We start from the raw sequence: 25570 nt of genomic DNA on the forward strand, positions 1-25570 counted from the left end.
GGGACCTCTAAAATAGAGATGATAATGAAACTTACAAGAAGGGATTTTGGCAGAGATATAAATGACATAACATAAAAAAACTAATCGAACACTGCCTGGCATATAGTAAGTCCTCAATAAGTGCTTGTTCATATTATTAGACTTACTAGTAATATTGTTGCCAGATTCGAGTTTTATTGGTTGAGGATTTATAGGTAATGAGGCTTGAAAGTTAGTATTCTGAAATCAACCGTTAGTGCTGTAAATATGGGCAACTACCAATATCACAGCTACAGAAGAAAATATAAAAAGCATAGAATTGATTTTATATATGTCTATAAATAAGTTGCAATGTCTTGTATAAGGTTGCCAGGGAAAGATTAAATCATTTCCAGTTAGCCAGCTAAGTATGCCTCATCATCTTAAGATGAACTTTAACAATACAAGTAGTGAAACCATTGCCATTGGCTTATTGGAGTCTGTCAAGAATAGAAGGCACTGTCAGCAACCCAAGAAACTCTTTGCAGAAATGACCCCACCAGAGGCCTGGGAGCCAAAGGGTAATTAAAGTTGGGCTCTGAGCCACATATGAAAAGTCTGTCTTATTCTTTTAATTAACGACTGCATTACTGCCTCATCCTGCTGTGGAATGGGATCCCTGCAGAATTCCACTATAAACCACATTAAGAAAAGTTTCCATGAGCAGAATAGCTAACACATAGCTGGTTTAACGCTATGAGGCAATAAATACACACATTATTAAATATCAACATCGACATTTATGCCAGCAAGAAAGCAGTTCGCAAAACAGGAATTTACAACACATTTGGAGGAGGCTCAGTTCCAAAGATGCTGATAACTGAGGAAGCTTCATGCTGCACACACCTATTTTCTATTGCACAGATTCTGGACCATTTAAATTTATGTTGCATAAAATTGGCCCACACAAAATGAGTGTTTTCATTGTTGAAGGGTAAGGTAGGGAGTCTGGGATTTCTCTAAATATTTCATTTTTAGTGGTTCCATTTGATTCAAAACCATTCACTTTAGTACAGAGACTACATTATCTTTATGTATATAATTGAGGATTATATTTATCAGAAGACGTTTTTTGTTGTTTTTTGTATGTTTTGTTGGTTGATTTTGCTCCTTTTAAGCATATTGTACTTAACCATTGCATGCAAATCTGAAACATTATATCTTTCCTTATTAATCTAGGTTTTTCAAACCCAGTATTATTTTTGAATTTCAAGTTCAGCTGACATTTAAGAGTTGATGCTTTACTTGAAACAAAAACTTAGAATGGTATTCCTTAAAAGAAAGATTAACATGTGCAGTCAATTCTGTACACTCAGTTGATGCTTATTTTGAAAACATGTATTTGTTCTAATGAAATTGATATATTAGGTAACAATTTAAGCATCACTGAATTTTCATTCTTTTATGTGCCATTTCATCCAGAAGAAATACTGGATGAATGTAGAAATCTTAACCCAGATGAACCAAGCTGGGTAGAACTACATAATATGCAAACACATCTACCTCCAGCATCTACCAGATACATCAAAGTACACCTAAGAGTAGTGTGTGTTTAATACAGAAGATAATATAGCATGCCTAAATGCTTACTGAAAGGGCACAGTGCAGATAGAAAGAAATGGAAGAAATAGAAGAAATATCAAACAGAGAGGAAATAAAAATTCAGAAAGATGACAGAATATGGGATCCAGATCACATAGGAGGATTAACCTCCATCAGAGAAAGTCATTCTGTTCCTTGTCAGAGAAAAGGAGGACATGCAGGACCCACTGATGACTTATCAACTTGGTGGGAAATGTGGTTGTATAGCTTGTTTTACATCTTTGACTGTCTTTGTAGAATAGAAATAAAATTGCAGAGAATCGAGACAAAGGGAGGAGTCAGAAGTTTGAAGAGAGTGAAACAGTTCTGAACCATTGAAAAGGATGATTAGGGGGAGAATGTTGTGACTGTTGGGCGGGGCCCAGCTGAAATTGGTGAATGAAGGGTAGTACAATATATTGAGGCTGTTCTCATCATTTAAAATTATATATACTTATATATAAAGTATATAATTATGTAAATACCATATACTTCTTTATATAATTTAAAATGATACACCCATATGTATTCATTTACTAATTTAAAATAATTTAAATTTTTATTTGGTTTGCAGTTTAGTTAGTTGAACTCAAACTCCAAACAGTATCCCTTGAAGCTAGTTTAACACTATGAGGCAATAAATACACACATTATTAAATATCAACATCGACATTTTCACTGTATAGCAAGAAAGCAGTTTGCACAACAGGAATTTACAACGCACTTGTTTGAAGTCACTGCCAAACCAATATAAAGCAGAGAAAATAAAATCATAGCTACAAAGCCCTTCAATAATTAACATAAGTTACACACACTTATTTTCCCACAATTTAGCAAAAATATTTAACTTGCAATTGTCTTGGCACTTTTCCTTGAGAAAATTATGAGGGGATAACTTCTATAAAGCACATAAATTAAGAAAAAAATCCAAAGATACAACATAGGCATAAAAACATTGATTCACCTAGTTTCTAATCTTCTAAAGTAAATAAGTCATCAATGTCTAAAAAGGATGATTTTATTTATTCTTCATAGAAGGTAGTGTATTTCCAAGGTTGGCATAACCAGACATGGCAGTTCACTGGCAAGTACTTTAAGACATTGCATTCTTCTCTGTGAAACTCATTATGAATGTGTTAAGATGAAGGTATTTAAATTTCTTCGTTGGTGATTTTATGATGATACATATACCTACACATATGAACACGCATGTATATTTTTGTTCAAGACAAAAAATCAGTTAAAGATATTGTGCTGCCTCGTTGGCAATATGTTTTCTTGGGAGTAGTTCCTATATAGCATTTTATATTTTGAGTGGTAGAGAAACTCACTTGCCTGGTTTTTAAGTTTTTTAACTGTTGGTTTTGTACTTGAGAGTAGAGAGAAACTCGCTGTAATGTCAGTTTGACAGCTTTTCTCCTGGTGATAAAATGAAATTGATCAAATGTACATTAGAGCTTTTAGACTCTGAAACCTTCGGTAACCTACAGGGAATTCTGAATAGTATATGATTTATCAAAACTATGGCATGCACAGACAGATTGATCATACTAAAGCTCTAGTCTACCTGGATCCTGTTGTATTTATTTATTTTTTCTTTTTCTTTTTCCACACTGGCTTATAATGCCTCTGAATTGAGGTTCTGGTCTCATGAGAATTTGAAGTTTTTACTCTGCAATGTACAGATGCTTAAAGGACTAAAGTCAGGATCTTCAAACTCAGAAATCAGGTGATTTAATTCCACATAATAGTAGTTCAGCTCTCTAATAATTTCTCTTAGATTTCTCTAGATGCACACATTTATTACCCAGAGAGAGATGCAGAGAAAAAGTACCCAATTATAGCTGTGATTTGCATTTGACAATATTGCTAGGGAATAGTACAAACTTACTTTATAATTTACAAATAACCCACTTCATTCATATAAACCCTCTACTTCTAGCATAATTATGTGATACATTTTTAAATGATATAAAATAAAGTGAGAACTGGGTTAGATGGTGGTATCATTTCTGTCATTAGATACACTTAAAATCACCTTTTTACACTAATTTCTGTGAACTTTTCATGACAAAGTATTATTAGTGTGAAGTGATAACAGTGTGTGGAGTTTTACAGGGTGCATTTATAACTTACATTTCTAATACACACAGCCTTTGAAAGAAAGATGGAAGGTCTGTTATTTGTGAAGATTTCTTCCATTTATACTGTCATCTTAGCATTTTTCCATCCCATTATGCTGACAGAATCACCACATTAAAACAATAGTCTACCTTATGGAGACAAAATAATGGTGTTGTTTCAGTAGACCAAAAAATATAGTTCTACTAGTAAAACTATTTCTTTAAAAATTAGAATCCTTTATTACCTTTTGTAGAAAGTATCTATTACATGAAAATATAGCAAAGTACTCCCAAATCTACCAATGTTCTTTACTGGTGTTTAACTGAGTGATTATTTCCATCATAAGAGTAATGATAACATCTCTTCAGTTTTTATAAGCCTTAGAATGTCATTTATTTGTACACAGCTTTAAAGATGATACATCAATTGTCACACCATCCAAAAGACAAGTATTGTTCTATTTTTTTCCACACCAATATTTCTCTCACTACCCTCAAGAGAAATATGTATGAACACCAGAACACAATAATCTTGGATCCTATTGCATTTTGGTCCTTAGAGAGCATATAGAAAGTATCTGATTTAGAAAGAGATCCAGAGGGAGATAGTCTGAGTTAATTCCAGTTTGCAAGTGAATATAAAAATGTCTCTTCTTTTAAAGAAAGATTATCCATATCCATATAAACTGCGGGCAGTACAGCTTAATGATGCCTAAAGATCTGGACACACTACACTAGAGTGAAGACAGGTCAAAAGACAATCTTTTTTCCTGGATTAATGGCATCTCACCTCATTCAGTTATCTGTAGCTGCAACTGCTGCAACTGCCCTGAAAATCCTACTTGCAGATGTTTGGGGTTGACAGAAATAAATTTAAACATTTTGCAGTTCCCTTAGATTCCTATGCTGGAGATTTCACGTTTGCTTCTGCTCAGCCAGCATGCGGCCCTTGTTTCTGATAGATAAGCTGTGATCTGGACAAAGGTAAAACCACAAGATAATTACTAATCATCCTTGAATTTTCTTCAAATTTATAATTGGGTGGTGCTCAATTAATAATATGATATATCTTTTATAATTTATATTTTCAAGTAAAAATTTATATAATTGTAGAAAACTATTTCTTAGAAGTAAATATGTTTTGGGGAAAAATGCAGAACCCCTATAGTCAAAACTGAGTAATAAAATAAATTTTACTAAAATATTTTCTTAACTTTCTAAAGATATAATGAAAATACTAAAGGCTTTGCACATATTATAAATATCCCTACTAATAATGTCATTTGTGTGCTTTAGAAGTTTCCAGATGGAATACATTTAATGCTGTCCAAATTGCTCTTGCTAGTCCATCAATTTTCAGGCCCTCTTCTTAGAAAGAAAATTTATCTTACCCTCAGAACACTGAGTGAGCAGAAATAAGATACTACTAATTCCAGCTTAATTTACTTTGTTTTTGTATTTATCACACATATATCTAGTGCCTAATATTTATTAAGTATAATGTTGGGTATTTTGACATGTGTAGATTCAAAAGACAAGATTCCTAAACTGGGAATTCCCAATTCAGTGGAAAAGATACACATTTTAAAAATAATACTAACATCATAATTGCAATTACATAGGATAATATACGTGAAGGAAAGATTTATTTCAACAGAAAATGGGCAAACGCATATTCAAGAATATGAGCTAAACTCTGAACTGAAATTTTAGGGACTAATAGATTGAAAGTGTGGAAGCTCAGTTGGAGAATACAGTTTGGGTGAAGGATTTGTATAGAACAATGAGAGGAATGTAAGGAAACTGATGTAGCTAAGGCACACACCCTACAAGTGAGGTATTTACAGGAAACAAAGTTGGAAGAATAATATGAATTTATGAAAGTCTATACATCCCAGGTGTTCCCTTTCCATTGAAGACAACCTGAAATTTGGGGGTTAGAGTTTTATTTTTTTTAAACCTATCTATTAAAAAAACTAATATTACTGAAATTGGTCAAAAGCATTGTAGTTGGGAGAAATTATAGGTAAGGAAATGAAGCTAAAGTTTAAGAGAGAGGTTCTGAAACTGTGCAATGTAGAAATATGGAGCAGTATATAAATATGAAAGAGACTTGATTCTATAAGTAGCAGAATTTGGTGACTAAGTGAATCTAGTAGTGGATAGAGAAGCAAACAAAATAATGATTATTTTTGAGTAAATGCACCTGGAAGGATGGATATATTTAATGGCATAAGGAATGCAAGTTGGCTGTTGTTACTGACAGTAGGGTAGGGGACACATAGATCCTTGCCTTAAGTGATCTTTATTTTGTTTAAAGCAACCTCTGGATAGTAACCCCTTATTGGACATATGGTATGTAAATATCCTCTCCCATTCAGTAGGTTTTCCTTTTGTTTTGTTGATGGTTTGCTAAACGATTAAAAAGCTTTTTAGTTTGATGCAGTCCCTGTTTCCCCCCATTGGTAATTTCCCATGTTAAGTTTTCTAGAACAATTTAGATTTGTGATTAAGTTCTTTCTTACTCATGATGTAGAATAAAGGCCAGCCAACCTGATCATCAGCAGTAAGTTAAACTGTTTCAATTTTGGCTAAATTGGTAAATCAAGATGGAGATAGATCTGAAGTTAAAGGGCCTTATGGGGAAATAAGCCATGAGGCAGGATAGAAATTTAAAAACCAAATCATATGCTTCTTTGGTAAGGTACAAATAATAGAAAAGATTACAACTATTAAAATAAAAAAGTAGCATTTAATTTTCTCATCCAAAAGGTTTGAGAAAATCACTGTGAAAGTGAAAGGTAGCTTTGGGAGAGAAAAGCAAGCACTTTTATAAATGACAATGTGTTAATCCCAGGGGACGCTTGAACTTGTTTTATTTCAAAGGTACCCTTCACCTATATGAATTGAAAGTGTGTCTTTTTCTATTACTGGAGGTCTCCTCAACACCAATACTGTAGGGGGAAAAACAGTGATAAAAAATAGATGAGAGAAAAGAGGCTTTTTTGAGACACAAGTAGTTCTAGAGGTAAAGGTCAACAGCTTGTGAAAGAAAATCACGGGGTTCCGAATGAGTGTCACAAATTTGTTTCAAATAATTTCCTTTTATGGATATAAGGCTCATCTTCTTAATCTTTATTGTCCATAGAAAACAGAAAGCAAATTATCTCCTTTCCTCCAGGAATATTTGATAAGGGACAGTAAAAACAGAAAATGCTTTCTTGAACAAACTATTCTAATATTGAACAGCTTGGTTGACTTTCTAAATGGCTTGACCAAATATCCTCAGATTTTCTGAGCAATTCTGCACTTCAGTAGTTCTGGTCTGTTCTATAATGATGGCAATGTGATAAGAATGATTGATAACTTTTTCAAGTATGGTTTACCCAAATAATAAAAACAGTGAAGGACACATACTACATATGTGTTTATGTTCTATGATGTAGTATGTTTCCTTCACTATTTTAATAACTTGGATAAACCATACTTGAATAAGTTAGTATGTTATCCTTAATATAGTAAAACTCACTATATCATTTTTTCAAGGGAAAAGTATTTTTCTTCCACCTACTCTATCTACAGATTAACTATTCCAGTAAAGAAAATGTCTCCTGACTGCTTACAAAGAAGGTTCAATAGTCATTGTCATGGAATTCAAAATCCCACTCAATATAACCTTGGATTTCTTTCCCTAATGATGTTCCAGACCTATTGTCTCCTTTCTGTATACATTTCTATTCCGCTAAGACTCACTATAATTTTCTTACTGTGTATTTTGAAGAAATGTACGTCTCCTCATGGTCCTCCTCTTAAAACCTGCCTATCCATTAAGGCCTCACTCAAGTTTAACGATTTCTCTGCTATTACCTCAGTGTAATCCTTTCTTCCATTCTTTTGTCCCACAGCTCTTTGCATTTGTGTCATAGTTAATGCACTCTTTCTCTATCGTGGTTACTCATGCCCATGCTTGTTTCCATTGGAGAATGCACTGTCTGAGAATAGAGAAAGTCATCTGTGTGAATCTCTCACAGCATTTAATTCAGTGCCCACAGTAGTTAATAAGTTAATTCATTGTTGCATATAATTATTTAGTTGTTGAATAAAAAAGGAAACTTTTTTCTTTAGCATGATGTTCCTGGTTTTGCACCGTTCTCTATTTGAAAACACATTTATTTAGGATATTTTGGAAGAAATTAGAAGAATCTTATTTAAATTATTTTGGCTCCTGAAATGCACTGGTGAAATGTTTAATTACAGATTAGATTTAAAAGATTAGAGAAAAAGTACTTTGGATTATCTATAAATTATATGTAGTTCTGTGTAGTAAGGAATTTAGCCTTGCCTAGAGAAGTCTTTCCTTTTTTCTCCAGCTCCTGAGAGATAACCACTAAACACTTGGAATTTCCCAAGTGATTGGAGTGCCTTTGTAATTTATGACTGGACTGCACCTGATAATTTATGCTAAAGAGATAACTCTGGGTGGGGCCACTCACAATTTAGGATGAGGGCTAGCCATACAGAAAGACAAGCCTTATGAGAGGTTTTGGGCTTTGGTCCATGTGAGTTTAGCCCAACCTCCAGGAGGAATGGGGGTGCTAGTGGGAATCCAACCACATGGATGCTGAATCAGTCCATCAATAAAAGCTCTGGACACCCAAGCTTGGTTGAGCTTCTTCTCGAGTTGGCAATACTTCATACATATCATCACACATCCCCAAGAGAGAGTAATGTGTGGTGCGGACCACTGAGCTTGGTGTTTGGAATCTTCTGACTTCGGCCTAAGTATCTCTTCCTTTGGCTGGTTCTAATTTGTATCTTTTCCCTGAAATAAATGTAATCATGATTATAATGCGTTTCATTGAGTTCTATGAATCTTTCTAAAGAATGCAACCTGAGGGCAGTTTGGGGAAACCACCAAACTTGCATTCAGTGTCAGAAGTGAGGGTTGTTCTTTGTACACTCTTCCCTCTAACTTTGTAGCTGGCCCCTCACTCATTGTAGTTGGGGCCAGAAGTCTTGGGCAGACTTGACAATCCAGAGGACTATACCCTTAACCTCTCAGTTTAGCCAACTACAGGTAATTCTATAACCAGTATATATACACATTTAAAAAATTTCCTGTTCTCCCTTTCTACTCATAACATTTATTCATTACTATGACCTTGTTCTGTGATTTACCTATAGATATAGCTGTCCATTTCACTAAACCATGACTCATTTAAAGCAAAAGACTATTTTATAGTTACTTCCATAATGAGTGCCTAACTCAATGCAGGTGGTCAATAAGTGTTTACTGAATAAATAAATTATCGAATATCTGGAATGGTACAATTGTAATGTAATTTACTCAACCTTGCTACACTTAGGGTCCATTATTAGCAGAGGATGTTGATATTTTGTGGATTGCATTCACAACATGCTCTCTCTTAAATGAAATTGTTTCACATAATTTTAGAACACTTACTGCAGAACTAAGTGTCATCATTTAATTAAGGTGGCACTGATTTGGGATTCAGAATAATAGGAAATATTGAATTCTGTTACTTAACTATGTAGCCCTGAGGAAATCACTTTACCCATTTGAACTCATGTTTTCTTATCTGTAGAGAGAAAATGGCTTTAGTTTCCTATCGTTATATATGTATTTTTTAAATGTCTGAGAAATATTAATATACTGTTTTATTTTACCCTAATTACTAAAAGTAACTAGAATATATATGCATTACTGAACATGCAATTTGAATATATATGTAAGTATAAATATTTAATGCATGTACATTTATACAAAAATTAGTTATTTCTCAGTGTTGTAAACAGAGTAGTTAAGGTAGATAATTGGCTACTTGTTAGATCTGATCAAGGGTGATTGAACTTATCACCATTTTCTGATGACCTCTTTCAAAAGGATATGAAATTTGAGGAATCATTTTCTATCTAAAAGATATGTGTGACCAAGACTTTTATTAAGAATGAGTTTGAATTAATTTCAGATGTAGGTAAATCACAGTTCTTCGTAATGTAAATATGGTGTATTCGAGAGCACAGGCTTATTTTCTATTCCCATGAACTTTAATGCCTATTCATTTATTCATTTGCTCATTTATACATTTATGTATTCATCCATTCAACAACAAAAAAATTGAGCATTCAATGGGCCTCAGGAGTTACGCTAGGTGGTGAGGTTACAGAGATGAATTAGATCGTTTTGAGCTTCAGGAAATAACCAAGTTGCAGCTCATTTTGATGACTTTTATTAAGTTTAGACACATTAAAAAATGATAGTTTGTACATATGCAAATAAACCTGCTTTAGAATTCGTAGCCTTTTGTGAGCAGTTTGGGGGAAGAAAGACAGAGAAAAATGCCCAGAATAACAAAGTGGAGCTCCCATTGCAAGACCCAGATTTAAACTTTCTTTATGGCTGATAAAATCTTGAGTTGTTAATATATATTAAATATGTGGATGGTATCTCTATGAGACCAAGTTGAAATAAAAGCGTACTGCTTATAGATGTATAATTCATGAGCGTGGTTCTCCAAATGACCTTTAATAAAATCTAATGAATTAAGCTAATTCACTAGCTGACTTCTTAGACCCAGAATGTGTGCTGTGGGACACATGTGAGAAAATACTAGCCCAGAGCCCAGCTAAGGTAGATTGAGATAATGGAGCCGCCCTTGAGGGCCTGTGGGGAGGGCAACTGATAAAAAAACACACCCACCATTTCTCCCTTGGCCTAGGGCTTGCCCTTGCAACTGATACCCATCTGTATGGCTGGGAAAGTGAATGACACATAGAGGAAACATAAGTGTTGGAATTAAAGCATTAGATTTTTTCCACCCTGTCTCCCAAAGATACTTGGATTCCAGTTTCTAAGCCAAATAAAATTATATGATATACTCACCTCTGTGCAACTGTGCATAACTAAACATTTTTATTTATTTATTTATTTATTTATTTATTTATTTATTATTTATTTATTTTTATTATTAGTTAAGGTATTACAAATGTGTCCTCATCCCTCCCATTAACCCCCAACCTCCCCCAACCCCCGCACCTCACACTCATGCTCCCATCCCCCCGTTGTCCATGTCCATTGGTTTGGCTTATATACATGTATACAAGTCCTTCGGTTGATCTCTTCCCCTTACCCCGCCCTCCCCTACTTTCCTTCTGGGGATTGATAGCCTGATCGCTGTTTCTCAGTCTTTGGGTCTGTCCCTTTTCATCAGTCTATGTTGTTCTCTATAATCCACAAATGAGTGAGATCATGTGGTATTTATCTTTCTCTGACCGGCTTATTTCACTTAGCATAATGCTCTCCAGTTCCATCCATGCCGTTGCAAAAGGCAAGAGTTCCTTTTTTTTTTTTACTGCAGCATAGTATTCCATTGTGTATATGTACCACAGTTTTCTAATCCATTCATCTGCTGATGGGCACTTAGGCTGTTTCCAAATTTTTTTGAAACATAGTTAATACTGTCGCTCATGTTATCATGGTAAAAAATATTTCATAAGTCAAAGTTCTTTATATAAACAAATGAGATTTTTTTAAAGTTCTACATTTATTATAGCATTCCAAGCCAAAACACATATAGCTAGAGTTTGAAAAATATGTTACATGAAAATATTTGACTACGTAGTATTTAAATGGCCATGAAGTCAAAGAGTAACAAGTTATAAACCCAGTAGAAAATTTTTAAAAAGATAAAAGTAAACTGCAAAGTGTAACTAGATATATCAGACTTTTAAAAAGCTTGGATATTTTTAAATTGTTCTCAAAACTCCCACAAATAACTAGGCTAACGAGAATTACTTCATGATAAATAGGTTTTAATAAAAAGGTGACAAAAGATGATACAGCCTCTTTCATCTCATTTACCATGTAGAATGGCATTGGAAATATCATGACTTGCTGTGGATTACACAGTGCTGAAAGGAAAAAGTCATTTTTCCTAGGGAAGAAAGGTTCACTTGTCTCAACAAGAATCAGCCCACTGCTTAAGAGTTGGAGACATCCTTATCTGAAACCAGAAATATTCACTATTTGATGGGAGAAAATAATCATCCTGTCTTGGTTGCCTTACCTGAACCAAATATTTAGAAGTATCTCCATTATTACACGGCATAACTTCTTTTATTTACCACACACAAATGTATGGTGTACAAAATAACATGCAGGTCATTAGTCACTTTATAAAACAATATAATTTGGACTCTGTTGCTTTTTAAAAACACTGATTTTAGAAATTTGACAGAAGGGAAAGTGTCACGATAATTATTTGCATCCTCTAGTTCTAAGATACACATAATGTATTTTATTAATTCTATTTCTTTAGTTGGATTAATTTAAATAGGAAGTAAAATAGTTCATGCAGTTATTGACATAAATTCTGTTAGGCTATGAAATAAAAACACCTGCAAAACCCCAAGAGAACATGAGCTCTCAGGAATATTTGTTGCCACATGGTAAATTTTATTCTAAAACCATATCTTCTGATTTTGATTTTAATATTGATTTTATTATTGTTATTTGAAGTCTATATTTGGAGAATACTAGATGTTAGAGTTTTCATTATCTGCTGTTGCTGAGTGTTCTAGGTCAAGTCATTTAAACTCTCTGAACCTTTACTTATAAAAATGTCAATGTGACTGGTTTATTATTAGTAACACAAGAAATAAGTGAATAGAATATAAACATGATACTTATTGTTTTAACAAATTAATTATTATTAAAAATAAATTTAAATAATTTAAATATTATTGTACATACTAGAGGCCCAGTGCTTGAAAATTCGTGCACTGGGGTGGGGAAGGAGGGTCCCTCAGCCCGGCCTGCGCCCTCTCTCTTACCGCTCAGCTTGCTGATCCTTTGTGCTGCCTTGGAGGCAGGAGAGGCTCCTGCCACTGCCGGTGCACTTGCCTGGCTTCTGGCTGAGCAGCGCTCCCCTTGAGGGAGCACACTAATCACCAGGGGACAGCTCCTGCATTGAGCATCTGCCCTCTGGTGGTCAGTGTGCGGCATAGCGATCGGTTGTTCTGCTGTTCAGTTGATTTGCATATTACCCTTTTATTATATAGGATACCTTCAAATGTGATATGATATATTTCATCAGCAAAGCTACATAGAGATACAAAATAATTGAAAATAATAAATATGCCAACCAGGTAGAGGGAAACATAAATGCACTCATCACTTAAGCTAATATAATTTTTAACGATGTTTTTATTGATTTTAGAGAAAGAGGGAGAGAGAAACATGGATGAGAGAGAACCATCCATCAGCTGTCCCCCGCACATCCCCTCACCAGGTATCAAGCCCACAACCTTGGCATGTGCCCTGACCAGGAATCAAACCAGTATCCCTTTTGGTGGGTGAACAATACTCAACCAACTAAGCCACACTGGCCAGGGCACTAATATAATTTTAAACATTTAAGTTTAAATATTTTTCTGTGCTTCCTGGAAGTTAAAAGAAAATAATATGGAAATTCTCATCCCATTTTTTAATGAGAGACAGTGTTTCTTGATCTTTAAACATATTTTTACAGATAGTGCATATTTTATTCATTTGACTACTTCCTATTTGGGGCAAAGCATTAATAATCCTTCCCAATGAATGGTTTTTAAAGATAAACTCCAGGCAGACCATGTTCTTGTTCTAATTTGCTGGAAAAATATTACATAGTTATCTGTCTACTCTCAATGAACAAATAAATGTTAACTATTTCTTTTGTCAACCAGCGCTTGGACAAAAACTTTCTCTTAGATAATTCAAGTTTAATTTCTCTGCTAAGATCCAAGTTCTCTGGTATACCCATAATTCATAGTGTTTTTAATATTTTTCCTGCCTGCCATTTTACTAAAGATGAAATAAACAAAAATATAATATCTAAAAGGACATGAAAGAGAAAAAGGATAAAATGGTAACATACTATTATCCAGTACAAATCTGAATCACCTGAGTCTTCTTAGTTGAAGTAAGTCTTATTGGCTATGAGATTTCCTATGAAATGGGTGGAGAGGCTGTGGTTGAAGTGCCCAATCAGAGACCCAGAAGCATTGAGGCTCCCAACTCTCGCTTCTGCTCACACAGAGTTCTTGCCTGAGATTTTTGTTTGTGTTTAATACCTAGCGAGGAGTGGGGTCTAAGCAGCTTAGGCACATCCTGCTGAGCCTTTCTCAGCAGCTTTCCAGCAGGACAGCACCTTTCACTCGAACAGGACACCGCCAAGGGCCCAGGGGACAGGTTTTGGTTTATGTTTTTACTTTTTGTAGGGAATATTTTAAGGCAGGCTAGGATAAGTTATTGGAATCAGAAATAGAAGGCTAGTTAGTAATTTGGGGGAAAAGACTATGGAAATCAAAGTGTAGGAAAAGTACCACAGCTGGCCAAATCAGACTGCAGGATATGCCTGATTCTGCTGTGACCATTGTATCCTATATAGTAAAGAGGTAATATGCAAATTGACAATAATGCCCTCGCACATGATGGCCGCCCCCATGTGGTCACAAGATGGCCTCCCCCATGTGGTCACAAGAATGCTGCACCCATGTCATCCCATGTGATCACAAGAATGCTGCGCCCATGTCATCACAAGATGGCCGCTACAAGATGGCTGGCAAGGGAGGGCAGTTGGAGGCGAACAGGCCAGCAGGGGAGGGCAGTTGGGGGCCACCAGGCCTACAGGGGAGGGCAGTTGGGATGACTAGGCTGGCAGGCAGAAGTGGTTAGGGGCAATCAGGCAGGCAGGCAGGCAAGTGGTTGGGAGCCAGCAGTCCTGGATTGTGAAAGAGATGTCCGACTGCCCGTTTAGGCCCGATCCCACAGGGCAGTCAGACATCCCCTGAGGGGTCCCAGATTGAACAGGGTGCAGGCTAGGCTGAGGGACACCCACCTCCAGTGCATGAATTTCATGCACTAGGCCTCTAGTCAGGGGTATAACCATCTAAATATTAGAACATTATATATCAATTTCCATCCATGCCCCTGTCCATTTTCCCACTCCAGACTCCCAGCCTACCCCCTAGTGATGGTCCTTGCAATCAGGAGCCCAAAGGAGCTCTTTCTGATGCCTGTGATCTGAATGACTTGGATCTGCTGAGATAGGACAGGGCAAAAGCTGGGCTCAGGCCCTGGTCTTCTGGGCAGCGACAGACCCATCCTGATTTGGGCTGTGTGACAGAACAGACAAACTTCCTGGGCTGTTAAGGTTCCGTGTGTTTACAATCTACTTACTTTTTTAAAATTTAATTTTATATTTTTAGCTCAGGATATCCAGGTTGTCCTAAGTGCCTCCCCAAACAAGACAATCAGAGCAGAGGAGAGGGCGACACAGTTCTGTAGCTGGCAGCAAGGCACCCATCATTTGATGATTTGGAGAACCAACGTCATATAAATTCTCCAGTTTTCCAAGGCAGAAGTGATCCCCCCCTACCCTCCCGCCCCACTCCCTTGTATTCAGGCACTCAGCTGGCATTATTTGGACTCAGGTCTCAGTTCAGCTAAAGTAACCCTCTCAATTTATTAAGCAGTTACTGAACTAAACAAACAGCCCCCAACAGACAAATGCCGGAAGCTGGTCCATCCTTGCTGCTTGACACAGTCGCTGCAGGAAAGAAACATCTGCACAGCATATGTTTCAAGGGACCTGGCGTATATAGCATACTGTTCTTAATATGTTTGCTCCCCTTAGCGCTGTGTGTTTTAACCAAGGTCACCTCTCCGAGAAAGGTTGTTTCCCCAGGTAGGAATTTTTCCCTGAAGTCAGGGAGGGGATGCCTCTCCTAGAAAGGTTGTTTCCCCAGGTAGGAATTTTTCCCTGAAGTCAGGGAGGGGATGAAACTCCTTAACTAAGTGCCAGGCGGGTAGTTAATCACTTCAACTACAAACAATCACGCTTAAGCTACATAATCTTTACTCCCTGGAATGGAGATAAGAAACGCCCTAACCTTTGTAATAGAAATTGACAGGATTAAAATCAACTGGGATAAATACGGATGTAACAAGACAATAAACAGCAGAACCTCTCTGGAGATCGAGACCAGAACTTGGCTGGAGATCCTGGCTAGGCTGCTGATCAACTGAACGCTGTCTCCGTGTCATTCCTTCTTCGCTGACTCCGTCTACGCCTTTGGGGACCCCTGGATCCGCTGGGGTTGGACCCCGGCAGACAAACACACAAACAATACACTTGTAAGAAAATGTCCTTAGGTGTCTTGTCTGTGTGATATGAGGGTACATTGAAGTGCAAAGCACTACAGGGAGAAGCCCTTCTTGTCCAGATCTGAGGTCAGTGCTCCTGCGGCCAAGCATCCATCTTTACTTTCATTTTGCTTGTGTGTGTTTTTGTTGTTGTTGTTGTGTGTTTTTTTGCCTTGTCTTACAGTGTTGATTTATTTTCAAGAAACCCTGTCATGAAAATGAAGAATGCATTTGGTCCCTTGCAAAAGGTGGCTTTATTTCACAGATTTTCTTACAGGGCAAGCCTGCAGGTTGGATGCCCTTGCTTTTTGTTTTTTGAGGTCAACAAGAAATAACTACAGGGAAGTGAACCTAAGCAACATTAAACTGTTATTAAATCCTAATCCCATGTTTGAGTTGGAGATCTCAGATAACCAAGGGTAATTTAACCAGGAAACTCTCCTGTCCATTCATAATAGTGAATGTTCTAAGGGGAGAATTTTAATGTCATTGTTTGTTGTTTACCTTTGTAACTGTCAGTGCTGAGGAAAGACTTATAAGGAAGAAAATATTGGTGGAACCCTACCTTAATCTTAATAATAAGCTACAAGTAGAGCTTTTGCCCTTATTTTTTTATAATACATTTTTTCCATAAAATTTATAGTCTTTAATACAAACATAAGAATAAAAGTAAAATGCTCTTTCTTGAATTTCTTGTTCCTAAACGCTTTTGCTTCATGATGATCTTCACAATGAAAGTAATGAAAGTACTTTTTTTTATTGTGGTAAGAACACTTTAACGTAAGTAAAATCTATCCTCGTAAATTTTTAAATGCCCACTATTGCTAACTATAGGCACAATGTGGTGCAGCAGATCTCTAGTTTATTCATCTTGCATAACTGAAACTTTATACCTGTTGAACAACTCCCTGTTCCTCCCCCCCACCCATTCCAGTCCCTGGAAATGACCATTTTACTATCTGTTTCTGTGAGTGTGGCTATTCTAAAGACTTCATATAAGTGGAGTCATGCAGCATTTGTCCTTCTGTGACTGGCTTGTTTCATTTAACATAATGTTTTCCAGATTCATCCACGTTGTCACAAAGGGCAGGATTTTCCTCTTCCTTAAGGTTGAATAATAACTCATTGTCTGTCTGTATAGATCATTTTCCTGATCCATTCATACATCAAGATACACTTAAGTCATTTCAATATCGTGGCTGCTATGAATATTGCTGCAATGAATATGGGAGTGCAGATCCCTCTCTGAGACCCCAATTTTTATTTTTATTTTTTGGTATATGTACCCAGAAGTGAGATTGCAGGATATATGGTAGTTCGATTTTTAAGTCTTGAGGAACCTCTAATGTTTCCATAAGAGTTTAATCATTTTATATTTCCACCAACCATATACCAGGGTTCACTTCTGTCCACATCCTTGCCAACACATCTTATCTAGGGTTTCTTTTTTTTTCTTTAATATATTTTTATTGATTTCAGAGAGGGAGAGAGAGAGAGATAGAAACATCTATATCTATAATAATAAAAGCATAATATAGTAAATAGACCAGGCAACTGAACGACTTTCCGGACTTCATTCCGGACATCCTTCTGGATGAAGCCACAGTGGCGGGTGCCTAGGCAGAAGTGGTTAGGGATAATCAGGCCAGCAGGCGAGCAGTTAGGGGAGATCAGGCAGGTAGGCGATCAGTTAGGGGTAATCAGGCAGGCAGGTGAGTGGTTGGGGTGATCAGGCAGGCAGGCAAGTGGTTAGGAGCCAGGGGTGTCAGATTGTGAGAGGGAAGTCCAACTGCCAGTTTAGGCTTGATCCCACGAAACTGGCAGTCAGACATCCCCCGAGGGGTCCCAGATTGCGAGAGGGTGCAGGCCAAGCTGAGGGACACGCCCCTCTCCCGTGCATGAATTTCATGCACCGGGCCTCTAATCAATTATAAGAGAGAATCATTGATTGGCTGCCTCCTGCACACTTGGGATCCACAACCCTGGGCATGTGCCCTGACCGGGAATTGAACTGTGACCTCCTGGTTCATAGGTTGACGCTCAACCACTGAGCAACACTGGCTGGGCTAGTATTATTTTTTTGATAATAGGACTACTGACATATATAAGGTGATATCTCATTGTGTTTTTTAACTTGCATTTCCTGATGATTAGTGATGTTGAGCAGCTTTTCATATACCATTTTATCTCATTGTGTGTCTTCTTTGAAGAAATGTTCTCTTTAAGTTCTTTGCCCATTGTAAATTGGGTTATTTGTGTTTTTGCAATTGAATTTCAGGAGTTTCTCATATGTTTTGCATACTTATTTTTTATCCGATATATGGTTGGTAAATATTTTCTCTCATTCTGTAGGTCGCATTTTTCACTCTGCTGATTATTTCCTAGGCTATGCAAAAGCTTTTCAGTTTGATGCAGTCCCACTTTACTGTGTTTTTTTTCTTGCCTGTACTTTTGGTATAGTATCTAAAAAATCATTGCCGAAATCAATTTCATGAAGTTTTTCTCCCACATTTTCTTTTGGAAGTTTATAGTTCCTGAGTTTTGTTTAAGTATTTAATCCATTTTGAGTTGAGTTTTTGTGTATGATGTATGATAAAAGTCCAAAATAATTCTTTTTCATGTTTATGTCCAATTTTTCCAGCACCACTTCTTTAAGAGACTATCCTTTCCCCAGTGTGTATTCTTGGCACCCCATGGAATATAAGTTGAGTATGCATGTGTAGGTTTATTTTTCTAAATTGTCCCACTGTTATGTATGTCTGTCCTATATAATAAAAGGGCAATATGCAAATTGACCCTAACGGCGGAACCACTGGGAACGACCAGTCGCTATGATGCGCACTGACCACCAGGGGGAAGACACTCAATTCAGGAGCTGCCCCCCCTCCCTCCGGTGGTCATTGCTCTCCCACAAGCCAGGCTGATGGCTGCGAGCGCAGCGGTGGTGGCAGGAACCTCTCCTGCCTCCTCAGTAGTGCTAAGGATGTCCGACTGCAGCTTAGGCATGCTCCCTGCAGGGAGTGGGCCTAAGCCCCTCCGTTGGACATCCCCTGAGGGCTCTCGGGCTGCCAGAGGGATGTCTGACTGCCAGCTTAGGCCTGAACTCCTGGGGAGCAGGCCTAAGCTGGCAGGTGGACATCCCCTGAGGGATCCTGGACTGTGAGAGGATGCAGGCTGGGCTGAGGGACCCTCCTGAGTGCACGAATTTTCATGCACCAGGCCTCTAGTTTTTATATAAGTACCATACTGATTTAATTACTATAATGTTGTAATATATTTTGAAATCATAAAGAACTAAGCTGGAAGCATCACACTTTCTGATTTTGAAATAATCTTCATCATTTTAAAAGGCAAACACCCCAACTCTTGGATTTACCAATGATTAGAAGGTCTTCAGGGTTTTAACTAAACATTGGATGAAGAATGGAGTAAAATAGTATTTATTTTAAAAGAGGATATTTCAAGGTCAACCAATATTTTTAATACAAGTTTCTCAAGGTTTGATAAAGCAAAATGTTGGCTTTATGAATTCATAGTCTCTAAAGTACACACTCTTTTCATACTAAGCTGTGTTCATTTAAAGACTGAGGTGCTCCTTGGGAGCAGTGTATAAATGGGGAGGCTCTGTGCCATATATCGGGTTGTGATAATGGCGTATAGCCACATTAATCTTTAAGATGAGCTCTGAATTTAGTCATCTGGAGGTAAATGCTCTCTAGAGAGAACATCATCAAGAAATAAGTGGGAATAATGACGCTCTCTCAAAGGAATTGCATTTGATTGTCTATGTAAAGCATTTGTACCTTCCCTAACACTCAGGAAACACACAATATATAGAAACTGCAAATATTATCAGGAGATATGTGCTGTAGGGTTTGCCTCTATACGACCAACAAAAATAACTGCAAAATAAAATTTTAAATAAACAATTTAAATGGTATGAGGTAGTTTAAAAAGCAACAGGTTTTAATACATAAATTGTATATAAAAAGAAAGAAAAAACTAAGCAGTTATTTAAAACTGAAGGCTATTTCCTGAATTGGTAAGGTGAGTTTCATTATAGACAATCTAAAAATTTTAGGCTATTTACTATTTATCTGTTGATGCATTTTAATGAGTGTATAATATAACATGAGAAACGAGGGGGGGGGGGGCAGGGGATGTGTTTGAAACAGGAGGCTTTTTAAAAAACTTTTAAATTTACCTGAAATCGTAACCACAATATAGAAAGTAAAAATGAGCTTATTTAGTATTTGAAATAAATATTTCAACAAATTAAACCTGTTATTCTTCTCATGGTTATATCTGATATTACATAAGTTTCATCTACCTTGCCCAAATGAGTCAATTCCTTCTGCCTGTTAATGGCTAATATTAGAGCTTTAGCATCAGTTTTGTTTTTTTAAAGGCACTAGTTTACATGAGTTTAAAATTATGTGTACATATAAACTCTAGTAATGGGAATTTGTTTCTCTAAATATGTGCTATATCCAGGAGATCCTTCCACCGACACCCAGATACTTGCCTGTATTGATTATCTTCCTTCTTTTACAGAAATGACCTTTTAGTTTTCAAATTAGATTACATCCATTTCATTTTTATAATTAGGGACACAAAAAATATTTTTAGTTTTCTGTTACAGTTTTACCTTTTCATTTTACTTTCATGACAATGATCAATTTCTTCTAAATGTTTGTCTACAATTCTTTCATTTTGTACTGATAAGAAAATGCATGTTTTAAAACCCAGTTGGAAGAAAAATACAAACTTTCCCCAAACATTTAATTGTGAAACAAATTTATAAGTACCTAACATATTAATCATACCATTTCTGATTTATTGAGTCATAATGATCTACTAAATTTTAAATTTTACTGACATTTGTCACTCTTTCACCTTTGACCACATTATTCTACTTAAATTATTTCTATATATCCTTTCTTGTTTCTGAATTTGGTCCCAGATTTTTACTGAGATCCTCAGATTTCTTCATCAAAACTATATATTATTGTTCTGTGTTTTTGTCACAAATTCTCTGAAAAACTACAGCTATAGTAGGGAATCAAAAGTGACCATTGACCATCGTGTCCCAAACTGGCTCTTTATGCGAGCCACAACTTTGACTCAAAATAACAAGTAAATCAAAAAGTACACTTTGTACAGCTAATCCCTTATTATTATTTTTTTCCCTCTCATCTCTGTTCCACTGAGATTTGGATCATCTATGCAGAACCACCCATGGCTTTTTAGCTTCTTCCCACATGTGATGTGTGGAATCTGTCACAGTTATTTTGCCCAAGTCTGTTTGAATTTCATTTTACTGTTGCAAACTTCAGAGCTCTGTGTTGCTTTTGGTTAAACCGATCAACACTTCTAGTGTGACAGATTTAAATTGAAAAAAAAAAAAAAACTTTGAATTTTTTTCTTTTCTATTTTCATCATAGGAAATGTAGTAGTTAATAAAGTAGAGAAAGCACGAAAAAGTTCAGAGCTTTGGGCTCAACATAGTAATTGAAATGGAAAGCCATGTAAAACCTCCAAGGATGTGTTCTTCCAAGAAGGGCAGAGAATTGTGCAGACACTTTACATGATGGGATATATAAGTAGGGCCCTGGAGGTTCAGATGTGAAAGCAAACTACTGGAGTTAAGCACTTAGCTGAAAATTGCTTTCTATCGTCTGAGCTAGAAATAATCAGAAGCCCAGCATGAAGGATTAAAGCAAAATACTTTAGATATATATTTGGCTTCTTTAAAAAAATCTTTATTGTTGAAAGTATTACATATGTCCCCATTTTTACCCCCATTGACCCCTTCTAGCCCCCTTGCCCCCTCCCCCCTGCCTCTGGCCTTCACCACCCTATTGTCTGTGTCCAAGCTTCTTAAAGGTGGACTTTTATTTTTCTTCTATTAATGCCCAGGCTAACATCTGATTCTCTTCACAATATGCATAATTCAAGTGTTCCCAGGTAATTTGTTTTTAAAAATCAGGGAAAAGATGTATTCACAATAAAAACAACTCTCTGGAACTTGGACTGTTGTAGAATATAGTGTGATGCTGGCAGCTTTCATCTAGAATCATGCTGCTAGGAGACTACCAGGGGCATTTGGTACCAAGTTGTCAGGTGATTGAAAAGAGAAATGAGACCTGGAAAAAGACATTAAAATGCTCCATATCAAAAGCTCTCTGTCTTTGATCCTGTGCCCATTGCTTTTCATCCTTTGGCCATACTATTCAGGTGATGTTAGCAGAGGAGAAAAACAAGACGGCTAGTTCAGATGTTGCCTAGCGGGGAAGAATAGACAGGAGGTAACTTATAAGGGGTCATGGTTATGGTAGCCAAGTAGTTTTCTAGTCAATTCTGATGTTGAGCATTTGTCCCTGCGATCAGTACACTTGTGATTGGCAAACAAATCACTCTGTATTCTTGAATAACCATGATCATAAGACATCGCTTGAAATAATGCGGCATTCTCTGTTATAGCTTCTTACTTTCTCTTGTAGTTTTTAATTTTTAAGATCCTGTTTTCCCTTGGGGAGAAAAAAAATATTACTCTACTATATAACTGAAAAGTAGTAATTTCTCTAATTCCTAGTAATGCTTCATAGCATATATTAGACTTTCCAAAGACATCTGCTACTGTTACAGTGATAATGTATATCATGTGGTGGCTGTGTAAGAAAAGTGCTTTGCTCACATTTTCTAATTTGTTCCAACGATCCTCTGAGGTAGGCATCATTTTTCCCAATTTACTGATGAGAAGACTGAGGCTCAGAGAGATGATGCAACTTGTCCATGGTCACGCGATATTGGCAGAGCTCTCTAACTTTTGGAAAGCCCTGTATTCCTTTCTTTTACGGCTCTCCTCTATGCCCTGCGATTGGGATGAGCTGTCATTGTACTGGCCCAGGTTACTCACTATGGCGCTGCACACATGACCCTACCTACACCATGGGAGCCTTTTTGGGAGAAATGATATGGATATTAGGAAAGGGAGGTTTCTCCCTTTCTGAAATTGCTAGCCATAAGGACTATACAAGCCATGGAGTTCGCTGGGGCCCATCTCTCCCACATATGACTTCAGGAGAAAAATAGCCAGCTAAGAAGAAAACAAAGCCAAGATAGAAGAAAAAGAAAAAAAAAATTCTGATAACAGCGTTTTAGTTTTTGGGAACTCCACAGTTTTCCATGCGGTTGTACCAGTCTGTGTTCCCACCAGCAGTGCACTAGGGTTCCATCACTTACTGTTTGTTGAATTACTGATGTAGCCATTCTGGCAGGTGTGAAGTGGTACATTATTGCCATTTTAATTTGCATCTCTCTGCTAATTAGTGACATTAACCCATTTCAAACCTGGGACATCACAGTCATTTGAGAACAAAAGCCAAAGTTCTAGCAATTTTTTTTTTTATTTTGACTTACCCAAAGTATAATTTTGTAATCATATGAGAGTAAAAGCCAAAGTACGGCAATGGTTTACTTCACCCCATCCAATGGGATGACTGTAAACTCTGCTCTCATCTTCCTCACCAGCTCATACTGGTTTTTCATGTGCTTCAAACATGCGAGGCTGGCTGGCTCCTGCTTTTGAAACTTTACGTGTCTTATGTATTCTACATGAGACATTTTTCTATAGTAAATCTCATGGCTCATTCCCTCACTATCATTATGGTTCAAAACATCATCTTCTCTGTTGGCTTTCCCCAACAACACTATTTGTTACTGCGCCCTCCCTCATTCTCTCCAGCTTCCACTGTCATGCTCTCATTCCCTTTTCTGCTTTATTTTCTCTCCCAACATCCATCATCACATCTTAGCTTATGCATCATGCCTATTGCCCTTATCTCACCACTATCCAGCGAAATGCAATAATCAAGAGGGCAGGGCTTTTGTGAAAGATGCTGAGGATTTAGCAGAGAATCTTAGGAAAACATAAACATTCAGGCCATAGCAAAGATGGGCAGATTATGTCAACTCCATGCTCCTAAGTTACTTTGACATCTGAAGACATGGTACAACTCGGAATGCAGGTTTCCCTGTCAGAAGGCCCCGGGAAATAGGATAGCAAAAAGGGAGGGGTTAATATTTCAAGCAAAATGCAACTGATATTAACTTTAATTTGCTAGTTTCATTTTTATTTTATTTTAGTGGATATAAAAGATATGAAAAGTAGAAATGAAAAATTTCACTTCATTGCCCATTCCCAATTGCCTCACAAAGTCTTACATGATTTAAATCTCAGTAGGTTTAAATAAGAAAAGCAACTAGGATGCTTCAAGGGGACAAAGGAAAGGCATTTTATTATAATGCTACCAGGGGATGCCTTGTAATTCTAGACTCCACAGGGAGGAATATTCCCAGGGCCCAGCATGGGATGGTGACAGGAGCTGGGAATAATTAAGGTCATGGGTTCAGATCATGTTTCCACTTCTTTCATCTACTTACTTGTTGTTTTCACTCCACTTTTCCACCTTCACAGTAGAATATAACTGCGGTACAGCTCCCTTGACTACTTGTTAAAGTTCTCATCACATGCAAAGACTAGCCATCTGTTTTGAATACCTGCTCCAAATTTAATGGACTCTACTTAATCACCTGTAGCTGGGAAAGTGACATTGCAAAGTGCATGAGTAGCTGTTAGAAGCCCAACTCTGAGTGGGTAAGAAATTCAGAACAGAGAAGGCCTGGGTAGACAACCCATAAGGCACCGTGTCAAAAGTTTCTAATTCTTTTTCAACAGGGATTTTCACCCACCTAATCCTAATTGGTGACCTCAACCTTTACAGTGTCCTTTTCCTTACTGTTTATATATTTCTTAACTCAAACTATTAATTTATTAGAAAACTAGTTTGGAGGAGGAGACATTTATTAGTAAAACCTATTTCAATTGAAACAATAGAAAGTTTTAAATCAGCATGAATTCAGAAAAGAATAATAAAAATCAGAGTTTTATTTAAGCAATTTATCTTGAAACTCCAAGATAAAGAATTTTTAAAAAAATGGCACATATATTAAATATAGATAAGTTGCTGTCTTTTGTTATTATAACATTTTTTTACATGTAGTATCCTAGGCACTGAGTTAAATGTTAAATTAATGCATTATGGATGTGTATGTGTATTAATTTAACATGTATTTTAAGTATTTTTTAGCAATATTGGCTATTTATGTCTAGTTTATGGAGTTGAAAATGAGTGTAAATGCTCAACTCACGTTTCAAATGTAAATTTAAAAAACTGTCCCTAGCTATGGGAAAAAAGATTTACCGGAAGCTGAGGATCTTTTTAATATTTCACTAATATATATAACCCATATATGTCATGCATTTTGACACAATTCCCTTCCTCAAATACTGGTTCTGATTTTGCATTACCAGTACAGAGCAGAGTGGTCAATTCCCCTAAGGTTTTGCATAAACACCTCTGGTTCTTTTTAAATTGATGTGTTTTGTTAAGATTAATTTGTTTTGTTAAGATAAATCTTAAATTTCGAACTACTACATAATTAATGAAAGTGCATATAAGAGAGTCTCTCTGTTTTATAAAGGTAAATTATGATTCAATTAAATATTGCATATGCTTCATTAGATCTTGAAATGATCTTACTTAAATATTGAACATCTTTTAAGAATATTGAGATGGCA

This window comes from Myotis nattereri, assembly GCF_964212035.1.
Source record: "Myotis nattereri genome assembly, chromosome: 6".
Classification (NCBI taxonomy): domain Eukaryota; kingdom Metazoa; phylum Chordata; class Mammalia; order Chiroptera; family Vespertilionidae; genus Myotis; species Myotis nattereri.